This window comes from Pongo pygmaeus, chromosome 17 (assembly GCF_028885625.2).
Source record: "Pongo pygmaeus isolate AG05252 chromosome 17, NHGRI_mPonPyg2-v2.0_pri, whole genome shotgun sequence".
NCBI classification, from domain to species: Eukaryota; Metazoa; Chordata; class Mammalia; order Primates; family Hominidae; genus Pongo; species Pongo pygmaeus.
Window position 1 is genome coordinate 51,471,259 of NC_072390.2, and position 17,658 is coordinate 51,488,916.

At 36.1% G+C, this 17,658-nt stretch overlaps 1 protein-coding gene across 11 annotated transcripts in view; it reads left to right on the plus strand.

Moving 5' to 3' along the window:
• The window catches only part of KIAA1328 (KIAA1328 ortholog), a 396,501-nt gene that overhangs the window by 140,261 nt on the left and 238,582 nt on the right, over nt 1-17,658 (plus strand). The window lies entirely within an intron of this gene.

The window sequence follows — 17,658 nt, forward strand, 5'->3', positions numbered from 1 at the left end:
GAGGCCAACATTATCCTGATACCAAAACCTGGCAGAGACATAACAAAAAAATCCCAGGACTAGTCAGATTCACAGCTGAATTCTACCAGAGGACAAGCAGGAGCTGGTACCATTCCTTCTGACACTATTCTGAACAACAGAAAAAGAGGGACTCCTCCCTAACTCATTTTGTGAGGCCAGCATCATCCTGATACCAAAACCTGGCAGAGACACAACAAAAAAAGAAAATTTCAGGCCAGTATCCCCAATGAACATTGATGTGAAAATCCTCAATAAAATACTGGCACACCGAATCCAACAGCACATTAAAAAGCTTGTCCATCACAGTCAAGTCGGCTTCATCCCTGGGATGCAAGGCTGGTTCAACTTATGCAAATCAATAAACATAATCCATCACATAAACAGAACCAATGACAAAACCACATGATTATCCCAATAGATGCAGAAAAGGCCTTTGATAATAATCAACACCCCTTTATACTACAGACTCTCAACACACTAGGTATTGGTGGAACATATCTCAAAATAATAAGAGCTATTTATGACAAACCCACAGCCAATATCATACTGATTGGGGAAAAGGTGGAAGCATTCCCTTTGAAAACGGGCACAAGATATGGGGATGCTCTCTCTCACCACTCTTACTCAACATAGTATTGGAAGTTGTGGCCAGGGCAATCAGGCAAGAGAAAGAAATAAATGGTATTCATATAGGAAGAGAGGAAGTCAAATTGTCTCTGTTTGCAGATGATATGAGTGTATATTTAGAAAACCCCATCGTCTGAGCCTAAAATCTCCTTAAGCTGATAAGCAACTTCAGCAAAGTCTCAGGATACAAAATCAGTGTGCAAAATTCACAGGCATTCCTATACACCAATAATAGACAAACAGAGAGCCAAATCATGAGTGAACTCCCATTCACAATTGCTACAAAGAGAATAAAATACCTAGGAATCCAACTTACAAGGGATGTGAAGGACCTCTTCAAGGAGAACTACAAACCACTGCTCAAGGAAATGAGAGGACACAAAGAAATGGGAAAACATTCCATGCTCATGGATGGAATGAATCAATATGAAAATGGCCATAATGCCCAGAGTAATTTATAGACTCAATGCTATCCCCATCAAGCTACCATTGACTTTCTTCACAGAATTAGAAAAAACTACTTTAAATTTCATATGGAACCAAAAAAGAGCCTGTATAGGCAAGACAATCCTAAGCAAAAAGAACAAAGCTGGAGGCATCATGCTACCTGACTTCAAACTATACTACAAGGCTACAGTAACCAAAACAGCATGGTACTGGTACCAAAGCAGATATATAGACCAGTGGAACAGAACAGAGGCCTCAGAAAAAACACCACACATCTACAATCATCTGATCTTTGACAAACCTGACAAAAACAAGCAATGGAGAAAGGATTATTAAATAAATGGTGTTTGGAAAACTGTGTAGCCATATGCAGAAAACTGAAACTGGACCCCTTCCTTACACCTTATACAAAAAATAATTCAAGATGAATTAAAGACTTAAACGTAAGACCTAAAACCATAAAAACCCTAGAAGAAAACCTAGATAATACCATTCACGACATAGGCACTTTGAGAAGCCAAGGTCAGTGGATCACCTGAGGTTGGGAGTTCAAGACCAGCCTGACCAACATGGTGAAACCCTGTCTCTACTAAAAATACAAAATTAGCCAGACGTAGTGGTGGATGCCTGTAATCCCAGCTACTCGGGAGGCTGAGGCAGGAGAATTGCTTGAACCCAGGAGGCAGAGGTTGCGGTGAGCTGAGATTACACCATTGCACTCCACCCTGGACGACAAGAGTGAAACTCTATCTCAAAAATAAAATAAATAAAAGAAATGTGGTACTGTATACCGTGAAATACTATGCAGCCATAAAAAAGAACGAGATCATGTTCTTTGCAGAAACATGGATTGAACAAGAGGCCATTATCCTTAGCAAACTAACAGGAACAGAAAACCAAGTTCTCACTTGTAAGTGGGAGCTAAATATAAGAATACATGGACCCAAAGAGAGAAACAACAGACACTGAAGCCTACCAAAAGGTAAAGGGTGGGAGGAAAGAGAGAATAAGAAAAAGATAACTATGGGTACTATGCTTATTACGTGGGTAATGAAATAATCTGTACATCAAAGCCCATGACACGAGTTTACCTATATAACAAACCTGCTATGTACCTTGAACCTAAAATAGAAGTTTAAAAAGAAAATACATGCAGTATTCATGACAGTGTAGTACTGCCATAAGGATGGATATATAAATCAGTGGAACCAAATTATAAATTCAAATAATAAACCGTAACAATGATGGTCAATTGATTATTGACAAAAGTGCTAAGGCAGTTAAATGGGGAGAAAGAATAATCTTTTGAACTAATCATGATGGGACAATTGAACACATGCAAAAAGAAATACATTTGGACCCTTCACACCATGCACAAAAATTAAGCTCAACATTAATCCATCATTCAGGACACCTTTTGTAAAACCTAGTTTCAGTTAATGATTTTTCTCAGCACCAGTTTTTGTCTTCTTTAGGTGCAGTGTTTTTTATACCTGAACTTCAACAGTGGATTACACTATATAATTTACCCTTATATAATTAGTAATAGCCAGAAGTATTGCCTTTTAACACAGAGGAAGAGCAGAATATCATGTATATGGTTACCATGTCAAGGGAGGGGTCTAACCACAGAAGGATCAAAGATCATCACAATGCCAGCCATTGTTAATGGAAGTTCCGAAACTTCTGCCTACTTTTTTTGGTGTCAGAGTAGCCAAGGAAAACACTAAGCAATCAAGCACTGGATGAAACAACAGTTAACTCACATAAAAAAGAAACAGCAAGATCAGCTTCAATGATGGCATTGGTCTTTCATGGATAGTGTGTCCCCTATGTCCAGCGGGTTCTCTGGCAGCCAACCTGTCTCCTTCCCATTCCTGTCCCAGTAAGCGAACTTCTCTTCCTCCCCTCTGGAGTATAAAATACTAAATGCTGGGAATATACCTGAGGGCCATTGGTGCACACATTTAAACAATACAGAGGAACACACATTGAGCCTGAAACAGGAAAAGATATTACCAACAAGGTGATAGTTAAAATTCTGTTTTGTGGAAATTTGTATCTTTATTTTCAGTTATCTGAAGTTTTGTCTGTTATGTGAATATATCAATTTCATGTTGAAGATGCTGCCGTGGTAGCTGACTAATCTGTAGAATGGATTATTTTTATTGGATTTTAAAAATATTTTGCTTTTTAAGACTTGGAACCAACCCAAATGTCCATCAGTGATAGACTGGATTAAGAAAATGTGGCACATATACACCATGGAATACTATGCAGCCATAAAAAAGGATGAGTTCATGTCTTTTGTGGGGACATGGATGAAGCTGGAAACCATCATTCTGAGCAAACTATCCCAAGGACAGAAAACCAAACTCCGCATGTTCTCACTCATAAGTGGGAATTGAACTATGAGAACACATGGACACAGGGTGGGGAGCATCACACACCAGGCCCTGCTAGGGGGTGGGGGGAGGGGCGAGGGATAGCATTAGGAGGTATACCTAATGTAAATGACGAGTTAATGGGTGCAGCACACAAATATGGCATATGTATACATAATGTAACAAACCTACACGTTGTCCACATGTACCCTAGAACTCGAAGTAAAATAATAATAATAAAAAATTTTGCTTTTTAATATTTTTATTCATTATTGCATGTTTTATGGCCATTCAGGTAATGACAGAAGTTATTGTGGCCCAGATGCTACTAATGTGAGAGAAGGCATCGTTCTCTATACACTCCATTTAAAATTGTGCATACCCATTCTGAGTCCTCATGTCAGGCTAAATTGAATAATAGTAAATAATTACTCAGTGAAATATTACAAGTCTCAGAGTAGTTGAAAACCAAATCAACATTACAGACATATATTTACTATTGTCTTCCAGTTAGTGGTTTCTGATTGATTGATAATTGCTACCAGGGACACAGTTTTATATATAATTGTGTGCACACACATACATACACACACACACATATACATATATATCTTGAAAAATTCTATTTTTCAGTGTAATCTAGACCTTAATACCTGGTTATTGACCTGAAGATATATACTTTCTACTAGCAGGTTACAGATTCAAAATGAAACTTGAAAAGTATTTAAACTGATAATGTGATATTAATAACATTAAAGTTTGTGTGTTATCTAAATTAGATATGATTGGGCACAGTGGTCAAAATATACTGCAAAATTTAAGTTTATGGTCACCTTTTTTGGAATCAGGGTTGTTTGCTCTTATATCTGACTCTTTGACATTGGTTCTCAATTCTCCGTCTCAGAAGGCGGCTTTTTTCTTTTTTGATTTGTATAAATTTTAGGGGTACGAGTATAGTTTTGTTACATGGCTATATTATGTAGGTAGTGAAATCTGGGCTTTTAGTGTATCCATCATCTGAATAATGTACTTTATATTCATTGAGTAATTTTTTTATTATCTGCTCCCCCCTCATAGCCTCCACTCTTCTAAGTCTGCAATGTCTATTATTCCACATTATCTAGCTCTCATTTCTAAGTGAGAACGTGGTATTTTTCAGTTTCTGAGTTGTTTCACTGAAGATAAAAGCCTCCAGTTCCATTTATGTTACTGCAGTAGACATAATTGCATTCTTTTTTTGTGGATGAATAGTATTCCATTGTGTATATATGCCACATTTTCTTTTTCTATTCATCCATTGATAGACATTTATGTTGATTCCATATCTTTGCTATTGTGAATAGTGTTGCAATAAACATACAAGTACATATATCTTTTTTTGTGATTATTTATTTTCCTTTGGGTAGATACACAGTAGTGGGATTGCTAGATTGAATTGTTGTTCTATTTTTAGTTATTCGAGAAATCTCCATACTGTTTTCCATACAGGTTGTAATTATTTACACTCCCATCAACAGTATATAAGCATTTCCCTTTCTCTGCATCACAGAAGGATTTTTTCTATTGTTCATTTATTTCTAATGGACTCTGGCTCAAAAACTGTGCCATCTGTCATAGGGCATTATGTGATAAGAAGTATAATCTAGTACTAAACAGATTGTCTCAGACAAAGTATGTGTGAATTTTTGCTCTTGGAACAGCAAGTCTTGATCTGGAACCAATTCTATCGATTATGGTATATAAACAGCCAGATTAGTAGTACTGGAATTTGCAAAGTTAGTATCACCATGCTGAGATAAAAAGTCTTGAGTGCAGAAGAGAGAGAGGATTGGGTTATCCTTTGACATTATGTTGATATCAGTCACTGGTATCCATTGAACTCTTTCTAAGTTATTGATCCAAGGACCAAAGTACAAGCTACAATTCTAAACACCCTTTTCCCTTTTTTGGATGGGAATACTGACTATATATTGAGCATTGCTGACAAAGCAATTTGCCAGGCACCCTTCAGGTAAACAGATAAAACCTCAGAAAATGTAATATTTGACTGTGCTTCTACTTGTGGAGTTAAGTCTTCTCGTAAGTTAACTTCCTTCAACTGCCTGTTAACAAAGTTAAATTTTAATCCCTTTTGCCAACTGATTTTTTAACTTTTATTATTCAGTGAATACTAAATCATTTCTTCCCTTAATTGTTAAAGCTTTTTGTTTGTTTTTCTCTTGTTGGTCTGTCTTTTGTTAGAGAATCCCAGTTAAGAACTACGAAGGATAGAGATAAAATTATTTTTCCTCCTCTATAGTTCCTTTAAATTTTTTAATTTTGTACCTATGATTTACCTTTATGTCTATCTTAGATATTTACAGTTTGCCATTATAGAAAGCCTCTGGATTAGGCATGTCATGGGATATAAACAAAACAGAGAAAGACACAGAAATCAATTGCAGTCAAACTACCCTGAAAGAAGAAACCTCTCAGCAGTACTGCTCAACAGAACTTTCTGTGATGATGTAACTGTCCTGTCTGTGCATTGTCCAATATGATAGCAACTCACCATGTGTGGCTCTTGAGCACTTGATATATGACTGATGAGACTGAGGAGAACTGAGTTTTGTTTAATATTAATAGACACCTGTGGCTATAATATTGGACGGTGTAGTTCTGGAACAGAAATTAATGCCTGGATATAAGAAATGTATGAGTTCCTATAATGAATATGTTGATTATTTAAGGAGATGTAAGCTAGTCGTGACTGGGCTTATTAGCTCAGGTGAGATCTGTGTTTTTCAGAAAGAATTGGTGATATATTACATATGTTTTTACCTTGCTGAATAATTGTGAAACAAATGTAATATAAATTTCAATATCAAAATGAAATAAAATTATTGCGTTCCTGCTTTTTACAGGTTACAACAGTAAGCACCAAAATCTCAAAGTAGATCCATGTCTTCTTTTTCAATGACTTAGCCTGATTAAAGAGATATGATAGATATGTAGAGAGAAGGAGGGAAAAAAGGAAGGATGGATGGATGGATGGATGGATGAGAAAACAGTGTAATATTTATTACATTGTTTATAGATTACATTACATTACAATTGTTATATACTATAATTAATTAGAATATTATATTCTAAATAAAATATTTAGAATGTTTTATTCTAAATAAGACAGGAGTGGTACATTGTTTATTTTCTCAAATACCTATGTAGATTTGATGTTATCTAAGATTCCTTCCAGCTGTAACTTTGTGATGCTAAATCTTAAGAATGCTGAGCAGAAGGAAATCTCTGAAAGTGGAGCAGTCAGATTAATTTAGGATTTGGAATTTATTATTTGACTTGTGTTGTTATATGATCTCAATCTCCCAGGTCATATCAGTGATTCAATTTTGCTAAGTAAATTTATTTCATTTCATACGGAGTATTGATTAAAAGAAAGCTCTGATAAATACCCCCTACAGTGTGGTATCTTCTTGGTTACTCTAATAGCTTTTTTAAGTGTGGTAGTCATGCTTTTTAATCATTCAGATAGAAACATACTACTTAAGGAGGCAGCATGTTTAGAGAATAGGCTAGAAATAAGTAGAAACACAAGGTAACTTGTGTGCCTCCCCGATTACAGCACTGTTTAGCACTGATGAGCAAAAGGAGCAACTTGAAGGCTTAATCCACTGTTCTTCATTCTTTCACTGTGTATCCTTAAAGGCCTGTCATTGGCATCGTGAGGTAATCCTATTCTCATTGGCTAGCTAACTGTGTTGGTAGCCTCAGTTCTTCCAGACTGAGTCAGCATATAACTTTTTAAGTTTAATGCTCCTTTGATTTTGTCAGTCTGTTGCTCTGTTCAGCTTACACCTTTACACAGTGTTCAGAGCTCTCAAAAATGTATATCCTTAAGCGTTTTGCTCTGCTTTGGGTATGAAATAAATGTTTGATGGATTCTTGCCTGCTTGACAGATTGAGTGACTGCTGTTTCCCGATACTCTTACATGGCTACTCTTACTTGGTGCCCTCTTTCTCAGATAATTTGCCTGAGTACTCAGAGCACTATCTCATAGAGAAGGACACCCAACTGGAACTGTGTGCCACCCTAACGTCATTTTTTTGTTTTTAAAACAAGGGACCACATTAATCAAACCCAGAAACAAGGTGTTTCAGGGTTCTCAAGACAACCCCCCAGGTTTGGTGATTGACAAGACTCGGAAGGCTCTGCATATAGTCATACTCACTGTCAAGGTTTTTTATTTTATTTTATTTTACTTTATTTTATTTTATTTTACTTTATTTTACTTTATTTTATTTTACTTTATTTTACTTTTTTATTTTATTTTATTTTATTTGAGACAGAGTCTCACTCTGTCCCCCAGGCTGGAGTGCAGTGGTGCAGTCTTGGCTCACTGCAACCTCTGCCTTCCAGGTTCAAGAGATTCCCATGCCTCCGCCTTTCAAGTAGCTGGAATTACAGGTGTGTGCCACTCTGCCTGGCTAATTTTTGTAATTTTAGTAGAGGTTGGGTTTTGCCATGTTGCCCAGGCTGGTCTCCAACTCCTGGCCTCAAGTGATCTGCCTGCCTCAGCCTCTCAAAGTGCTGCGATTACAGGTGAGAGCCACCGCGCCCGGCCAAGATTTATTGCTATGAAAGGAATAAAGGGAAAAGGTAAAGTCTGGAAGAAAAGCCCATGCAATCTTATAAGACTCATCTCTAAATGGAATCACACAGTATATGCTTTGTTCCTCCAGCAATGAATTCTGACAACTACTGTGAAATGTTATCTACCAGGGAGACTCACTGGAGACTCAGAACATAAAGTTTCTGTTGGGAGCTGGTCACATAGGCACCCTCTACGGTATATCAATTTCCAGACTCCCAGAGGGAAAGCAGATGTTCAGCATGAACCACGTTGTTTGTATAAACTGGTTAGGCATAGTAAGATATGAATATCGATTACGAATTGGTAGAAACAGTTCAGAAATCGGTTTGCATATTGCCAGCCAAGGGCCAACTGTGTAAGCAGGACTTTCTAAGGGTAGCAGGTTCAGGCCAGCTATGGTAACTCTTTTCTGCTCATGAGAAATGTGTCAGTTGGCATTCAGACTTGGAACTCTTAACATATTTTTAACTTTCTTTATGTCTAGTCTCTTTACTATCTTCTTTTAGTGATCATTATTGTCATTAGGAGATTAATATAGTATACTGTATGCCTATTCCTTCACCTCATGTGGCCATTTCTATTTCTTGTACACGAGAGCACCAGATCTTCTTTCCTATTTCTCCTTGCCACATTTTCTTCTTTTGGCATTTGCTTTGCCCAGTACTTCAAGATTGTAGTCCCACTGTTGCATTTGAGTTTTTAATGACAGATTTGTTTTTTCCTTAAAGCTGCTGACTAGTATTGCCTTAAAAGAACATTATATGAACTGGGCACTGTGGCTCATGTGTATAATCTCAGCACTTTGGAAGGCCAAGGCAGGTGGATCACTTGAAGCCATTTCAAGACCAGCCTGGGCAACATAGCCAGACCCCATCTCTGCAAATATTTGAAAAATAGCTGGGCATGGTGGTACACACCTGTATTCCCAGCTACTCAGGAGGCTGAGGTGGGAGGATCACTTGAGCCCAGGAGTTCAAGGCTACAGTGAGCTATGATTGCACCATTGTACCACTGCAGCCTGTAACAGACTGAGACCCTATCTCTAAAAATAATAAAATAAAATTTAAAAATAAAATGAATAAAATAAAAAGAAAGATTATATGAATACCTATTGGTGTGCCTCTTAAGACTTAGAAACCTTAAAGTTGAACCTCCAGTACCTCAGAGAAGGTTTTATGTTTATTATAGATATAAACTGTGATGATTATATGGGCAGACTGAGAAGTAAATTTAACCATTAAATCTAGTCTAAATCAATGTCAACTCATACTTCTGAGTAATTTAAGAATAAAGAAACTTTTATTCTTCAGGTAGGATCACAGTTAAAAGCATTTGGATGAAGATAATAGGAAAGAGATATGGAAGTGATGTAACTATTGCAGTCCACAGAATAGGAAGTAAATGATGCTGCCATAAAAACAGAATAAAGGCTGGTATAGAAATAAGAGATTATAGTAATAGGAACTCCAATATATAATATTGGTATCAAGCAGGAAGATCCAGCTACCAATCCCAAGTGAGGATTCCCACTACATGGAGTTTGGTAGCAACCATAACAGTGCCAGTCACCAGAAATGGGAGATCATAGACGTCAGCCCACTGCATCTTCGGTCGGTTCAGAGTTGCAAAGGAAGACTCAACCCACAAGTCACAGATTGGAACAATACTTTACTCACAGAAAGGAGAAGAGACTCAGCAAGATCACTGTCTACAGTGTATACCAGTGCTATGGTCTGATTGTGTTCCCCCACATTCATGTGTTGGAAACTTAATCCCCAGTGCAACATTATTGAGAGGTGGGGCTTAATGGGAGGTATTATATTTAGGTCATGAGGGTCTCACCATCATGAACAGAGTAATGCTGTTATAAAAAGAACTTGCAGGAGTGGGTTCCCTTATTGTTCTTCTGCCTTCTGCCATGTGAAGACACAGCATTCCTCCTCACCAGTGGAGGGAGCATTCAAAGTGCCATCTTAGAAGCAGAGAGCAGCCCTTACTGAAAACTTCCATCTTGATCTTGGATTTCACCATCTCCTGAACTATGGGAAATAAATTTCTCTTTTTTATAAATTATTCAGCCTGTGGTATTCTCTTATTGCAGCACACATACACTAAGGCAGCTGGTCTCTCATGGCCAATGAGTCCCTTCTTATAGCCAGTGCAGGGCAATAGACTACATGCACCCTTCTCATGCTTCAGGTGAAGACCTAGTTCCCTTCCCACGAGGGACAGACATACTGGTGGGGCTGGTCAGGGTCCATATGATGTTTCTCTTGATAAGGAAGGAGAATTTGGGGGCATACAACAGCTCAGCTTCCGTATAGAGAATGTTCCAGGCCCAGTTTACTGGTTGAGCAATCCCAGAGAGTAGTGGCATGTCACATGGCTGCTTCCACAACAATTGGGCATATGCTAGAAGACTCACTGTTACACATTTAGAATATCTGGTGATTTTTTTACCGGCCTAAGTGAAGTGAAAGGAAGTAATGAGAAGTACAATTATTCTAGAGTTAATTCCAACTGATATGGTTTGGCTCTGTGTTCCCACCCAAATATCATCTTGTAGCTCCCATAATTCCCACGTGTTATGGGAGGTGCCCGGTGGGAGATGAATGAATTATGGGGGCTGGTCTTTCCCATGCTGTTCTCATGATAGTGAATAAATCTCATGAGTTCTGACAGTATTATAAGGGAGAGTTTCCCTGCACAAGCTCTCCTTGCCTGTCGCAGGCCATCCCCTTAAGATGGGACTTGCTTCTCCTTACCTTCTGCCATGATTGTGAGACCTCCCGAGCTAAGTGGAACTGTGAGTCCATTTAAACTTTACTTTTGTGAATTGCCAAGTCTTGGATATGTCTTTATCAGCAGCGTGAAAACAGACAAATAAACCAACTAACAAGGAAAACTTAATTGGTGAGGAACACATGATGGGAACTTATAGAGATGGAATTTATTTTAGAATTCATATTAGTAAAATAATGCCTGGGAATAGTGCTTGTTCCCATCAGCAAGAGAAAAATTCATAATTTATAGGGCATTAGGCAGAATATTCCAGTTAGATTTTTGTCTTAGTCATGGAAAATAAATAGCTCTAGGCTGAGCACCTCTCCACACCCATTCAACAAATCAGAAAAGAAAGATCTAAATGAATCAAGCTGTTTCCAAGTAACTAAACTGTCACAGGATAAACCGTAACTAAACTGTCACAGAATAAACCTCAAGAATATAGAAATACAAAAATATACAATACCCAAGAAGATAAAATTCACAACATTGAGAATTCAAAGTAGGCATGCAAAGAAGCAGTAAAATGCAATCCCCATACAGGAGAATAATCAGTTGAATTGACACAGATGATAAAATTAACAGTCAAGGATCATTAAACCATTATTATACCTATATTCCATTGGTTGATAAAGACGAATAGTACCATATAGATACCAAAGAGGCACAAATTGAACTTTCTTTGTTTTTTGAGATGGGATCTTTCTCAGTCACCCAGGCTGAAGTGCAGTAGTGTGAACATGGCTCAGTGCAGCCTCTTTCTCCTAGGCTCAAAGGATTCTTCTGTCTCAGCCTTCCAAGTAACTGGGACTCCTGGTGCACAACACGACACCTGGCTAATTGTTTGATTTTTTTTTTTGGTAGAGATTGAGTCTCACTTTGTTGCCCAGGCTGGTCCTGAACTCCTGGTCTCAAGTGATCCACCTCAGCCTCCAGAAGTGCTGGGATTATAGGCATGAGCCACCACACCCAGCAGATTGAACTTTTGTGTATGAAAATCATTATGTCTAATAAGAAAAATACACTAGATTGGATTAATGGGAGATTAGACATTGCAGAAGAAAAAATGAGTGAGTTGGAGATATAGCAGTTAGACAGAAAAAAGTGATTTAACTAAAATCTTGAGTTGGACAACTTTAAGTGATCTAATATATATATTTATATCATATATAATATAAATAATATAATATATTATAAATATATAAATAATAATATAATAATATATTATAAATATTATATAATATAAATAATAATATAATAATATATTATAAATATTATATAATATAAATAATATATATACTATATATATATAATAGATATATAACTGGAGTTCCTGAAGGAGAGTTGTGAGCAGAAAACTTTTGAAGAAATAATGCCAAAAATTTTCCAAAGTGATGAGAACTATAAACCCATGGATTGAAGTACCTCAGTGAACCTCAAACACATGCAGAAGATGCACCTAAGCACATGTATACCAAAGTACATCAAAAGTAAATTGCTTGAAATCAGTGATGAACAAAAATATCTTAAAAGCAGCCAGAAAAAAAATACATGTTGCATACAATGGAAGAAAAGAAAAATATGACAGCAGGTTCTTGCAGGAAACAGTGCAAACAAGAGCACATTAGAGCAACATTTAAAAGTACTTTAAAAAAAAAATGTCAACCTCGAATTCTATACCCAGAAAAAGAAACTTTAAAAGCCAAAAGCAAAGTAGAGATTTTCAGACATAGAAGCAGAAAAACATCGTTACCAGGAGTCCACACTAGTAGAAATGTTAAAGGAAGTCTTTCATAAAGAAGGAAAATTATACCAGATGGAAATATACATAAACTAATGGCATGCACCAAAACATAACCTAATGGGTAAATATATAATATTTTTTATTATATAAGTCATTTTAAATGTAATTCCCTCTTTAAAGGAAATAATGACATTCACTTTAGGGGTTTCAACAAATATGTATAAGTAAAATGTATGACAAATATTGCATTAAGGGAAAAATGAAGGTATTTTGTTGTATGGTTTTTATCCTATATGTGAACTGATGTAATATCAGTTGAAGATAGGCTGTGATAAGCTAAAGCTGTATAATAGCAACCTTAAAGCAACCACTAAAATAACAAGATTATAACAAATAGATGAACAAAGGGGATAATACTGTTTTTTTTAAAAAAATTAAGAAAAGGTGGAAAAGGAGAGAAAGCAAGCAATAGATGGGACAAATAGAAATCAAAATAATAGATTTCAACTTAATATATAAATAATCACATTATTTGTCAGTGGTTTAAGCACCCCAATTAAAAAGCAGAGACTGTCAAATTGTATTTAGGGGAGAAAAAGCAAGACACAAATATAAACTGCCTGTCAGAAACCCACATGAAATTTAAAGAAATAACCTAAAAGTATCTACTCTGCTAACAGTAACCAAAAGAAAGCTGGAGTAACTGTATGAACATAGAACAAAATAGATTGTGGAACAAGGAGTATTACTGCTAGCAGTATTACTGTTTTTTATATACTTAAAAAACAGAGTTAAAATACGTGAAGCAAATACTGATGTAACTTCAAAGAGAAGCCAACTAATCCACAATTATACTTGATTTCATTACCACATTCTCAATGGTTAATAGAACGAGGAAAATCTAAGGATGTAGAACACTTCAAAAATACTATCAACCAATTTGATGTAATTGCCGTTATGAGAATACTTAAGAGAAAAAAGAAAAGGATAACCTAGTTTTATATCTGTTAAGAAAATTGAATTTGTAGTTAAAAAGCTTTCTCACAAAGAAAACTCAAAGCCCAGAGGCATCACTGGTAAATTCTACCAAACATTTAAGGAAGAAATACTCTATTTTCTAAATAAAGTCTTCCAGAAAATTATAGAAGAGGAAATACTTAACAGTTCATTGTGTGGTGCCAGTAATACCCTGATATGAAAACCAAAGACAAAAAAATTGATATCCCTCATGAACCTACATGCAAAAATTCTAAACAAAATTTTTAGCAAATCAAATGCAGCAATATTTTAGAAACAATTATATTTCCTTATTTAGTGCCATTTACTACAGGAATACACGTTTAATTTAGCATTTGGAAACCAATTAACACAATTCAGCATGTTAATAAGCTAAAAAAGAGTGACTGTATGTTCATCTCAATAGGTACAAATTCTTTTAGATGAAATCTAACATATATTAGTGATAAAAACCTTTGGCAAACTAGAAATGTAAGGATACTTTTTCAACCTGATAAAGCTTATATGAAAATTTTACATCTATTAATAACATCATACTCAATGATGAAAGATTGAATGCTTTCCCCCAGTGGTCAGGAGCAATGCAAGGATATTCAGCCTTACCACTTCTATTCAACATTGTACTGAAAGTTTCAGGCCATGTAATAAGTCAAGAAAAAATAAATAAAAGACATCCAAATTGAGAAGCAAATAGTAAAATATTCTTTATTTATAAATAGCATGACCATCTACATAAAGATGCAGTGAAATCTGCAAAAAATGTTACAAGAACTAATAAGTGAATTTCACAAAGTTATAGGATACAACATCAGTGTATTAAAATCAGTAGTATTTCTGTGTCCTGGCTATGAACAAGTAGAAGTCAAAAATTTAAAACAATACCATTTACAAAACATTTCTATGTATATGGAATAAAAAGAAATAAATGTGGCAATGTCGAAGGCCTAGACACTTAAAAACTACAAAATATTCCTGTGCGAAGTTAAGGAACACCTAAATAAAAAGACTGATAGCGGTGGCTCATGCCTGTAATCCCAGAACTTTGGGAGGCAGAGACAAGCGGATCACGAAGTCAAGAGATCAAGGCCATCCTGGCCAACATGGTGAAACCCCATCTCTACTAAAAATACAAAAATTAGCCGGGCATGGTGGCGTGCGCCTGTAGTCCCAGCTACTCAGGAGACTGAGGCAGGAGAATCACTTGAACCCAGGAGGCGGAGCTTGCAGGGAGCAGAGATCACACTACTGCGTTCCAGCCCGGAGACAGAGCAAAACTCCGTCTCAAAAAAAAAAATTAAGCAATATCCTGTGTTCATGAGGTTAAGGACATGCAATACTGTTAAGATGTTATTTCTCTCCAAAGTAATCCAAATGTTCAATTAGGGACTGGACACAGTGGTTCACACCTAAAATTCAAGCATTTGGGAGGCCAAGGCAGGAGGATTGCTTGAGTGTAGCAGTTCAAGACCAGCTTGAGCAAGACAGTCGGACCCTTTCTCTCCAAAAACTTGTTTAAAAAATTACTGAGACATGGTGGCCTGTAGTCCTAGATACTTGGAAGGCTGAGGCAGGAGGATTGCTTGAGCCCAGGAGCTCAAGGCTACAGTGAGCCAGGATCACACCACTGCGCTGCGACTTGTGCAACAGGGATAGACCTTGTCTCAAAAAATATTCAGTGCAATTCCAGTTGCATTCTCAGCCAGCATTTTTTGTAGAAATTGACAAATTTATTCTAAAATTTATATGGAAATGTAAAGATCCTAGAAAAACCAAAACAATGTTGAAAAAGAACAAAGGGCTCATACTACTTATCAATCTTATTATAAACCTAGAATATGGGATGGGTATAAAGACAGACACATCAGTAAAACAGAGTAGAGAATACAAAAATGGACCCAAAGAAATATGCCTAACTGATTTTTTGGCAAAGATGCAAATGACATTCAACGGAGGAAGAATATTCTTTTCAACAAGTCCATATCCTTATGGATATGTCACAATTTCATGTGCATATGCAAAAAGAAATTACTGTGGCTCCATATACCCCGGTAAACAAAAATTAACTCATAAGGGATCATAGACCTAAGTATAAAACCTAAACTATTAAACCCTCCAAAGAAAACAGGAAAAATCTTTGCAGCCATGGATTAGTCATAGATTATTAGATACAACACCAGAAGGACAATCCATAAAAGAACCATTGAGAAAAGCACATGAAAAGATGTTCAACATTAGTTATTAGGAAAATGAATATTAAAACCACAATTATATACCCATTACATAGCTATTACAATGACCAAAATTAAAAAGGCTTCCCCTATCAAGCAAGGATCTGGAGGAACTGGAACTCTTATGCACTGCTGTGAGGAAGGTAAAATTGTACAACTACCTTGCAAAGTATTTTAACTTTTTAAGAAAGTGCAAAATATACACCTACCATATAATCCAACCATTATATTAGGTGTTTACTCAAGAGAAGTGGAAGCATATAGTTACACACTAGTATTCACAGCAGGTTTTTTTTTTATAACCTCAAATTAAAACAACCCAAGTGTTCGTCAGGTGAACTGATAAATTGTGGTATATCTATATAATGGGAAACTGTTCAGCAATGAAAAGCAACTACTGATACATTCAGTAACATGAATGAATGCCAAAATAATTCAGCTGAATTTAAAAATTTAGGCTTAGCAGACTATATACTGTATAATTCCATTAATATAAATCTCTAGAAAAAGCAATCTTCAATGATAGAAAGTAGATTAGTGCTTGCATAGTTGGACAGATTCAGGAGTAGTGGAGTGGGTGGAAGGGATTACAGGGGACACGAGACTTTTAGAGTTGGTGGATATGTTCTTGGTCTTGACTGTGGTGATGGTTCATGGATAGACACATATGCCAAAACTTACCCACTTGTACACTTTACTTATGTGCAGGTGATTGCATGTCAATCATATCTCAGTAACGCTGTTTTTCTTTTCTTTTTTTTTTTTTTAAAAGAACTGCATGTTTTTTCTTTAAGGTTCTAGTTGCCTGGCCTTATTGTGATCAGAGCAATTGTCCAGCCCTAGTTCAGCTCTATCTTTTCTCCTAAAATATATTTTACAGTGCATGATATATTTAATACTCACAACAGAAATTTGTGAGCAGTTAGCATAGCCGTTATCCTAACAAACTGTATATTCCTGACAAAGTGGAAATGTTCCCATTTTAATATATGTTTAATGACACATTACACAGGCTTTAAATGTCACTCTTTGTATTTTGAAACCCGCAGAAACTGGAATGACGTTCACATATACGAGCAATCAATTCTAATGGCATTAGGCTAAATACCAGTTTCTGAAAATAATTTTTATATGAATATTTTCTCCAGATAATTCGACTTTTAAATGTTTTTAGATGAGACATCTTTATATAAATGTATATAGATTGAAGAAGCCCTGTAAAGCCTGAAATTTCCATGTTTCAACTCTTTTTAACATGCCTGTTAACAGGCTACAGGTGGATATTGTGCAAACTTCATTGATTTACTCTGCAATAAATTACTACCATCCAGATCAATAGACAACTGTCATCGTAACTTGGGAATTTTAGACATTTGGCTGTATTCTAAGATACAGTTCATAGTTATTTACAAACCATTTTGTATGTGTGAAAGATTTTATAAGTGACCGTTTGGCAAGCTGCATTATTCTACTTTCTTAAGCCATACTTGGGAGTATTGATTTTTAATTATTGTCTTGCTTTAGGGCTTGCTATTTAGTGAACAAGTTGTTTTTCTGCTCATTTCTCAAGGATTCTTTCAGAATGCCAGTTAAGAGCATAGACTTTGGAGCCAATATGCTTAGGTTCCTATCAGTAAGCTCTTCCTATCAGTAAGAAAAATAGGTTAATCTTATACATATAATTTTTACAACTTACTGTTACCTATACATGTATCATCCTATACATATAATTTCTACTGCTTACTGTTACCTTGGGC